General features: G+C 41.9%; 1 long non-coding RNA gene across 1 annotated transcript; it reads right to left on the bottom strand.

Moving 5' to 3' along the window:
* Positions 1–475: 475 nt before the first annotated feature.
* LOC128411308 (uncharacterized) lies at positions 476–8,109 on the bottom strand. Its single transcript, XR_008329753.1, has 2 exons — positions 7,909–8,109; positions 476–7,082 (listed from the first exon to the last, which is right to left on the bottom strand). It is a non-coding gene; the product is annotated as an uncharacterized LOC128411308 (long non-coding RNA).
* Positions 8,110–8,992: the final 883 nt, after the last annotated feature.

Raw genomic sequence — 8,992 nt, 5'->3', positions numbered from 1 at the left:
TTTATACAACGGAGCAACATATAATTTTAAAATGAAATAAATAAATCCCACAGCGGAAGAAGTGTGTGTTATTTTATAGCAGTCTTTGTCAAGCTGAGTGCCCTCCAGATGTTTTGGACCCCCCCAGCGCCAAGGTTGCTGGGAGTTGTAGCACAAAACATCTGGAGGGCTTGGCAAAGACTATCTCATATGACAACTATTGTTTTCATGCCCTAAATAAGGAAACATCGCAGAAAGCATGAGGGGGAGGGAGGGAGTGGAGTGGAATACAAATAGTGTACAAGAACATGTTAGATTGGACCACAGAAGCAAGCTAAACATTTTCATAATTCTAGGTGCGTTTGCTGAATGAAACTTAGTTGACATATATTGTGAAGAGACAACAATGTTCTGGAGACTTGTTAAATGCAGTGGAAGGCTGTTGCTTCCCTCATGAGATAAAAGCCTGATTTGGAATACATAAGAGGAGACAAAATGAATGAAGAATTTACAAACATCTATATTTTAGTGTTAGGAAATGTGTTAAGTTTAGGAAACAGTTAGTTGGAGACACTGAGTTATACAACTCTGACTATTTCAGGCAATGAGAGGTTTACACAATACAGCTTAACAAGATAAAAGGTCTCTCACAACATACATAGAATGACAGACAACTTGTCCGAATTTTGACACAACACAGCATCAAATACACATGTAATGTGATGAAACAATGTCCAAGCATTTCTGAGTTATGTAGTAACATACAACCTTCTTTTTTCCTCTTTCGTTTCGTTTGGCTTATAAGGCAATTCAAATCACAACATACCTCAGGCAAGCATGCAGGAAAAAAGTCATTTATTTTTGTACTGTGGTATGACACACCTTTTAACATATTTCCATTATAATGTATTTAGACAAAGATGATATAAACCATCCAAATAATATACATATATTTTGTTTGTTTCTTTTTTCTTTTTAAATCAGCAATTGCATTTACACTGGAATAAAGATTATCAGTTTTGGTAAAAATAAAACTATTTGAATTCACTTGTTAACAAAATGCACAGTGATCATAAACCCAGGTTGTTGTTTTCTTCTTCTTCTTCTTCAAGCCAACTTGCATGAATCTTTTTCAATGACCCGTCACACCGCAGTTGGGTTCTGGTGGACACAGAGAGATGATCGTACATAGTACTAGGTTTTCATCTTCATGTCGTTCCCATGGCTACAAAAATTGCTAACCATTTTAAAATCACATGGATATAACAACAATGCTATGCGAACATCACGTTCATTTAATGTCCAGCTTCTCGACATATATAGTCACGATGTTAGGTTTACTCTTTATTTTATTTTTAAAGACTGACCAGATTGGGCATCTTGAGTCACAAAACACAAACATTAAAACTTAGAAAATACACTTTATACATTATGGTATTTAATAGGCTCCTGATCCACCTAAAAGCACCGCCTTAAGTGCTTTGTTGGATTCGGTACCCTTAAACCAATGAATTCTTATAAAGTTCCTTTATTATTTTTAAATAAGAAATTATGGCTCTGCTCAGAAATAAAATACCTGAGCCCAAAATGTTTACATGTTCCCTTTTTGAAAAGATTACACCAGAGTTCATCTTACTTGAAGAAGAAACAAGCCTAAAAACAATCACAATGGGTAAGAAAAGTCCATTGCTTTCAAGGGATGCTATCTTAAGTGAAAATTAATTTTGTGAATTAATTCTCTCTCCTCCTTTTCTGTCTTGCAAAGCCACAGGGTTGTGTGAATTTAATTTGGTATGTTTGTTCTGGCAGGTTTTCTCTGCCCTGTAACTGTAATAAGCTTTCATTAAAACAATGTACTATAATATAATATAAGCCTTATGTTTTGAATATATTATTTGCAATGCAATCCTATGCACAGATTTACAGTGCATATTGATTTACAGTCCTACTGAGTTCATTGGGACTTAACTTCCTGGTAGTTGTGTATAGGACTGTAGCCCTAGTCCATGCTTAGAGTAGTGATGACTAACTCAAGTGCCACTGATTTCAGGGGATCTACTCTAAACATACAAGGGCTGGTTCCAACCGAACATCTGAATCAGTATTTTTAAGCACATATCATGGTGAGAGAATTAACTCCATCTTCTCCTCCAATCCAGAGTTCTTCATTTATTCTTATGTGAACATATAATTCTTTGTTCTGGGGGATTCTCATCTATTTTGGGGGAAGGAGCAACACCTAGGAGATACAGAACCTAGGAGTTCCCCTTAATAGGATTGCTACAGGCAGCACCCTTATCCTACACCAGTGTTTCTCAACCTGTGGGTCTCCAGATGTTGTTGGACTACAACTCCCATCATTCCTAGCCAGCATGACCTGTGGTCAAGGATGATGGGAGTTGTAGTCCAACAACATCTGGTGACCCACAGGTTGAGAAACACTGTTCTAGACAAACCTGCCAACTTGACCTATATAAGTTGTAATTCAACTCTATATGACTTGCAATGTAATTCTCTTTAGTATGTATTACTTTAGGATGAAATTTATCTCCTAGTGCGTTGTTGTTTATAACATAATGTTTTAGGGGAAGTGGTCTATATCAGCCTCTTTAGGGTTTTAAAAATCTGTCAGATCTGCACTGTGGTGTTTTCTCAGCACAGGACAGCAGTGCTGTAAACCTTTAAGGAGCAAGCTAATGATTTAAAGCTATTTACCCCATCCATATATTATGTTTAGACAGGGAGGATGCATGGAGAGGCATTCTTGGTGGCTGTCCCACAATTATGGAATTACATCCCACTGAAGCCTAAGACTGAATTCTAACTGGTTTCAATATGAATTAATTGCCATGGCTCCCCTCCCCTGCAGAATCCCAGGAACTGTAATTCTCCAAAGCTTCTGAAAAATCTTAGAGAATGCCACCTCCTGCAGAGAGCTATAATTCCTTGGGTTCTTAGTCATGACAATTAGGTTTGAATTTAACTAATAATGTGGAAATGCAACCATTGCAAGATCTTTCTGTTAGATTTGGTGGCTGGGCCAAATATGTATAGCACCAGCAACACCATATTTTTAGGTTTCAATCAAAAATTGATTCTAAATTTAATATTAGAATGATGATATTGTATCCTTTTAAATCCATTGTTATTGGACTAAAACCAGGCTAGGTATGTAAAATAAATAAACTATGCAAGTGTTTCTATGATCAAAGTCACGAGTGGTGTCTTCAGATCTTTCTGGATTACAGGTGTTTGTGGGGAGGTGTCTCAGTTAAATATATTAGCGAAATTAGCTGGCTACAGTGCAGAGAAGTGATTTGCTTGCACAGCAGAGAACTGTGCACATAGCCGGATATTGTGCTGAAGCTTCCGTTCCAGCAGTTCTGACAACTGAAGAGACAAGCCAATTTTCAAACTGAGCAGCTGCTATCCTCTTCAGCAGTATGAACCTCTGCAGCAGAAATGACAATGAAAGCTCAGATATAGGCATGGCTCTTGATATTCTAGGTTGCAGCCAAATGCCCTGATCCATAGATTTATGAGCATAATAGCCCTCACACAGACCCTGCTCCCTGGAGCCAATGATTAATAGACGGGAGTGACCCAACTGCTTTCCTTCCACAGCAAGGTAAAAGACCAGTCTAGGTGTCAATGAGCACATTAGTGGCACACCACCTGCTCTTGTGCTTGTTGGCCTCTTGATTGGGATCTCCCTGGCATGTGCAGACTGGATTTTTGAACGGGAAGGATGTTGTGCTCCTTAAACAACCCTTTGTGCATGGGTCACCCTTTGCTGTATTAGGGCTAGAGCCTGCAGTTGTGCAACGTTTGTTTACTTGATCCTGCCTCAGTGCAGAGCACCCTTCCACTAAATAATCATTGAGGTTCCTTCCAGCCTACTTTTTCGAGATGCTATTCACATATTATAATGCATTTCTTTTCAATGGCTGTTAGCCAATGAAAAGCTACCCTCTGCCATAAAATAAAATGTCTGACCCTCTTTCCACTTCATCGTACAAAAGAGTGAATCTCAAGGAAGAGTGCAGGTGATCGAGTAGCCATAGCCACAACGAGATCCATAACAAGAGAGAGAAAATACACATTACAGATATTTAGAGAATGATCTTTGGCAGACTATTTTAAATAAATCGTCAGAATGGTTAACATTACAAATATTTTCTGCATGTTCATATTTACTCTGAATATTTCACTCTTGCAAGTCAGCTACAAGGATACTCGTTCACCACTCTGTACTAATAGGAAAACGCCACAGATATAAAAAAATATGAGTTTAGCACAGTTTCTTTTGATAACACAACTCTGCTCAGTGATTTCAAAATTTGCAGATTAATACCATGTACAATATTAACTGGTTGTTGATTTTTTTTAAAAAAAACCACCATGCACACAGTGGGTGCCACTTGAGAAGATCATAGAATTGTTCTTGGAAAAACAAAACAAAACAGTGTATTCAGAAATATCTCCATCTCCTAAGGCCATTAACATTTACCCTCTGAAACAGCATCAGTCACTTCAGCATGAAAGTACTTAATCCCAGTAGGTGTGAATGCACCAAAATAAGTAGCAGTTTACTCACCACTGAGTTGGCAGTGTGGACAGCACAGAAGTGCCGTACTTTACCGCTGAAGTTGCCTCTTGAGTTAATTTCTGCCGCTTGAGAAGGTAGGTGTAAATGCACCTTTAGCTGTGGAGCAAGCACTGAAATATGCAGAGCGAGCAAAATATTTGCAATCTACCTTTTGCTGCACATTCTGTTTTTAACAAAACCAGCCTTTCCTTTGAATCTCTGATGCTTTCAAGATAGTGGAATTCTCTCAGAGGGAACAAGCAGAAGCCCAAAGCTACTAGAGCTCATTGAAACATTAAATAGATAAACTGTTTGGTATGCTTTGCAGGCTCTGGGTTCTTTGTCAAGACAATAGTCTGTGATCAGATTCCTTCTGATTGGTTTTCAGCAAGTCCGTTCTTCTCCCAATCACTTCTATGCATCACCACTAGAATGTAAGAATATTTCACACTTTATGTGTCAGCCAGGTTACACTGGAGTAATAAATGCAACGAAGTACAAGGGGCAAATGCATATTCCTGAACACGCCATGGGCATGTGACAGGGGGCTGCAGCCAGTTCTGGTTCTCTGGTGATGCTCCTAGAATCGTGCAATTGTAGAGTTGGAAGGGATCCCAAGGGTCATCTAGTCCAACCCCCTGCAATGCAGGAAGCTCAGCTAAAGAATCCCTGACAGATGGCTATCCAACCTCTGTTTAAGAAACCTCTAATCACATGAAACATTTGATGCTTGCTAGGGGAAACAATGGAGGGTGCTAGTGCAAACTGGCTGCCACATAATATGTGACTTGGCTCTCAGGTGATGAAATTGACAAATTGTATGCAGTTTCACAGTGATTTTCTAGGGAAATGTGTTACTCACAAAATAATTTTCCATTTAATAGTAAAGGTGCAATTCTAAGGTGTCGGGGAAGCAGGAGTTTTGTCCATAACAGATCTAACCCATGATGATCGTCTTCTGTTTTTAGCATACATCACTGATTACATCAAATGTGGAGATCTTTATACATGGTTGTACAGAATATACAGCATTACACAGTTATTTCCCAATAAATATTTCTCACTTATGAGTTCCTTTTTATCAACAAATATTTATAATCAACATGTGGGAGCTTTCCCACTTTCCTTCTAATAATCATTCTACCAACAAATATGGCTTTCTCAATAGTGTAATTGCATTGCACCACTGAACTTAGGAGAATAAAAGACATTAGAAAGATTGAACAGCTGGGAAGGGAAAGGCATCAACAGTAGCACACAGGTTAGCCCATATGAAGCAGCCTGCTCTCCAGACACATCTTGCCTTGTAAGTTAGCTGTAGGGACAACTGATCTGAAAGGTCAACTCCATCAGTCACCTCGTGTCCCTCAACTGATTCCAGCTGCTCACTGTAAGAGCTGCTATTTAACTTCAGCAATTGGCACCTCAGTTCCCCCTCCTCCCTGTCCCTGTTCCCTTGTGTGTTGTGTCTTTTCAGTCGCAAGCCTGCAGGAGGGACTGTCTTGTTTCAACTGATGGTTTGTAAGCTGCTCTGGGAGCCTTTTCAGGCTGAAGAGCGGAATACAAAAGTTCTAAATAAATCTACAAATTTTTTTTAAAGTGCTTATTCAAGCGTTTGAGATTCCTAGTCCTCAGACACTTAGCAGCTGTCCTGATTGGAAGAAGAAATGAGCTGAACATCCTCTGCTGATGCCAGTTAATTATGAGATAACAGGAGCGGTACTTTGGCTTCTATAGGAACGTGATTATAGGAAGCTACCTGGACCCCAAAATCATCTTCTGAGCCCTTCTTCATATGCCTCCTCTTCGAGAGGTCCAGAGGGTGGCAACACGAGAACGGGCCTTTTCTGCAGTGGCTCCCTGTGGAATGCTCTCCCCAGGGAAGTTTGTCTGGCACCTTCATTATACACCTTTAGGCACCAGGCAAAAACGTTCCTCTTTAACCAGGCCTTTGGTTGATTTGATTGACATCCTATGCCCTTTTAAAATGTGGGGTTTTCTTTGGGGGGGATTATTGGGTTGTTATTTTGATTATATATTTTGTGGATTTATATTTTGTTTTTGTTCTGTGACCCTGAGACCTCCGGGTATAGGGCGGTATATAAATTCAATAAATAATAATAACTATGTACATGCGTATTTGTGTGTGTATGCATCTTCAATTCCATTCCTAGAAAAGCCAGAACACTATTCTTGTTGTCTCATAATTAGCTGGCAAGAACATAGAACATTCATATATGCAACATAAAAATATTCATGATTGGATAATGGATGGATGGATGTTTAAAAAAGGGTGCACGTGGGAGGATATGAGACGGATGATTGACTGTTCTGATGTTTGCTCTCAGCCACATTGGAAGTCGTTCTAGTGGTGGGATACAATGGGGTAAGAACTGCCTTAAACAATTAAGAGTATCTTACAGGGAAAAGATATCTGCATCCCCTAAGCTAGCCTGCTGCCCTTAGCAGAGGGCAGTGGTTCCTAACTGCTTCCCCCCAATATCAATATGAAGACCTGTTGTCAGCGCTGCCCAAGGTCCCAGCTCACACAAGACCAATGCTGCTTCTTCCTCAAGTAAAAAAGTCTTTATTGAAGTTCAGTTTCATTTCCAGACACGCAGCGCGCAACGCTACGTCTATGCCTTAGACCGTAGAAGTCCCATCTGAATCTCCTCCCCCCTGACACCAGCTTAAGATTCTAGCCTTACTCCACCTCTTCCTCTGTTCCTTCTTTCTCTGGGTCCTCCTGCTAGTCGGAGTTTCAGCCCTCCTAGATTCTTCTGACGCTGAGTCCGCCGACTCTTCTCCCCCCCTCCTTCGGGCTTTAGGACCTGGCTCCCAATCCGGGTTTTCTGCTGTCCCGCGCTCCTCCACATTTGAACTTGGCGCGCGCGCGCAGCCTCCCACTTTCCTTCTGACCGTTACACTTGTGTCACTGCTCCCTCTTTCGGGGAGGCTAGCTGGACCTGGCCTTCCCTCCGTTTCCCCACTCCCCGATGGGGGCGTGGTTACCCCTGACTCATCTTCTCTCCCCGCTGGAGGAGAAGCTGGTCCTGACTCATGTGACTCTTCCCCCCCACTGTGCTCTGGTGGGGGAACTGGTCCTGATCCTCCGCTACTCCTTTGGGACTCCCCTCTGGTTCCTTGTTTATGGAACGTCCCCCCTGGGACTCCCCTCGCCCTTACCATAGGCGCTCCCTCCTGGGAATCTTCTGATTCGCTGGAGAAGCTCATGGAATCTCTCGGGCCACTGTCATATTCCCCTACGCTCCCCTCTGATTCCTCTCCTCCGCTCTCTAGTTGCTCTCTCCCCTGCTCTTCTGCTCCTGAGCCTCTGACACCTGTGAATAAAAAACCCCCAGCAAAATGCGGAGGGCCCCATTTCCCACTCCAGTTTCCCCAGGCTTTCACATCTCTGCCAATGAAGCACTTGGAAATTGCTGAGTGTCTTGGTGGACCACTTAATGGCTTTTCTGCCTGTTGTAGCAATTGCGATATGCTAGATACTGCATGGTTTTTAATTCTATTTTTACAGACATGCTGTGCACCACCTGACTGAAGCTCATGGACCACAGTTTTGGGAAACTCCCGGAGAAGTGGAAGATGCTGTCCTGTTGCCAGTGTTGAAGAAAGAGCTAAGTGCCTGTTTGGCTGACTTCTGCATGTAGAATTGGGGGGACACCATCAGGCAAAGTGCCTTGTGCCAGCTCTGGAGTCATGCCCCAGCAGCTGAGTTAAGAGGGAGACCATATCTCAGATGCTTGTAATGGTCCCTGCTGACGGCTTTTAGAAAAGGCAAGAAAATGCCTTGCTGTTCTCACTGTCCAAAGCAAAAGCAGACCCAACAGCTGCAATGGGCAGGCACAGTTGGAAAGCAGGGAAAAGGCTGTGTCATGATTTGGCAGTCACTCCCTGACTAATGAAAGGTTTCTCGTTGTTTCAAATGAGCCTTCAAGAGCAGCTGGCCACATTGGCAGGGAGGCACATTCATTGGCTCCATTCATCAGAGCCATGGAGATTCAGGTTCAAGTGTGGGCCTGACGCTGTGTTTTCTATTCATAGGCTTCTCCACCGACCAATGTTCCGCCTCTCTAAGAGTGTCTGCTGCTCTCAAGCTTGGATCTATATTGGGACAGTATCCCCTTGTGTAAAATGTAAGGGCCCTGGAAAATAAGGTTGTCACGAGTTATTTCAAGGAGAATGGCAGGTTTGTTATGAGCACATTGTCTTGGTCTGCAGTTGATTAATGACCACTTAAGCCAACCAGAGAGCTCCTTGCCTTGTCTTCTCAAAGGTCAAAGAAGTAGGCACCAGTATGGATAGATAAGATTCCTCAGACACTCTTAGAAACAAACTAGGCATATGCCTATGTTTACCAAATAGATGCTCTCTGATTTGGCTGTACAGTGGAGGTGTGGAGCTGTC

Source organism: Podarcis raffonei, chromosome 3, assembly GCF_027172205.1.
Source record: "Podarcis raffonei isolate rPodRaf1 chromosome 3, rPodRaf1.pri, whole genome shotgun sequence".
Taxonomy (NCBI): domain Eukaryota; kingdom Metazoa; phylum Chordata; class Lepidosauria; order Squamata; family Lacertidae; genus Podarcis; species Podarcis raffonei.
Note: the sequence above shows the minus strand (reverse complement) of the source record. Positions and strands in the feature narration are given on the sequence as shown.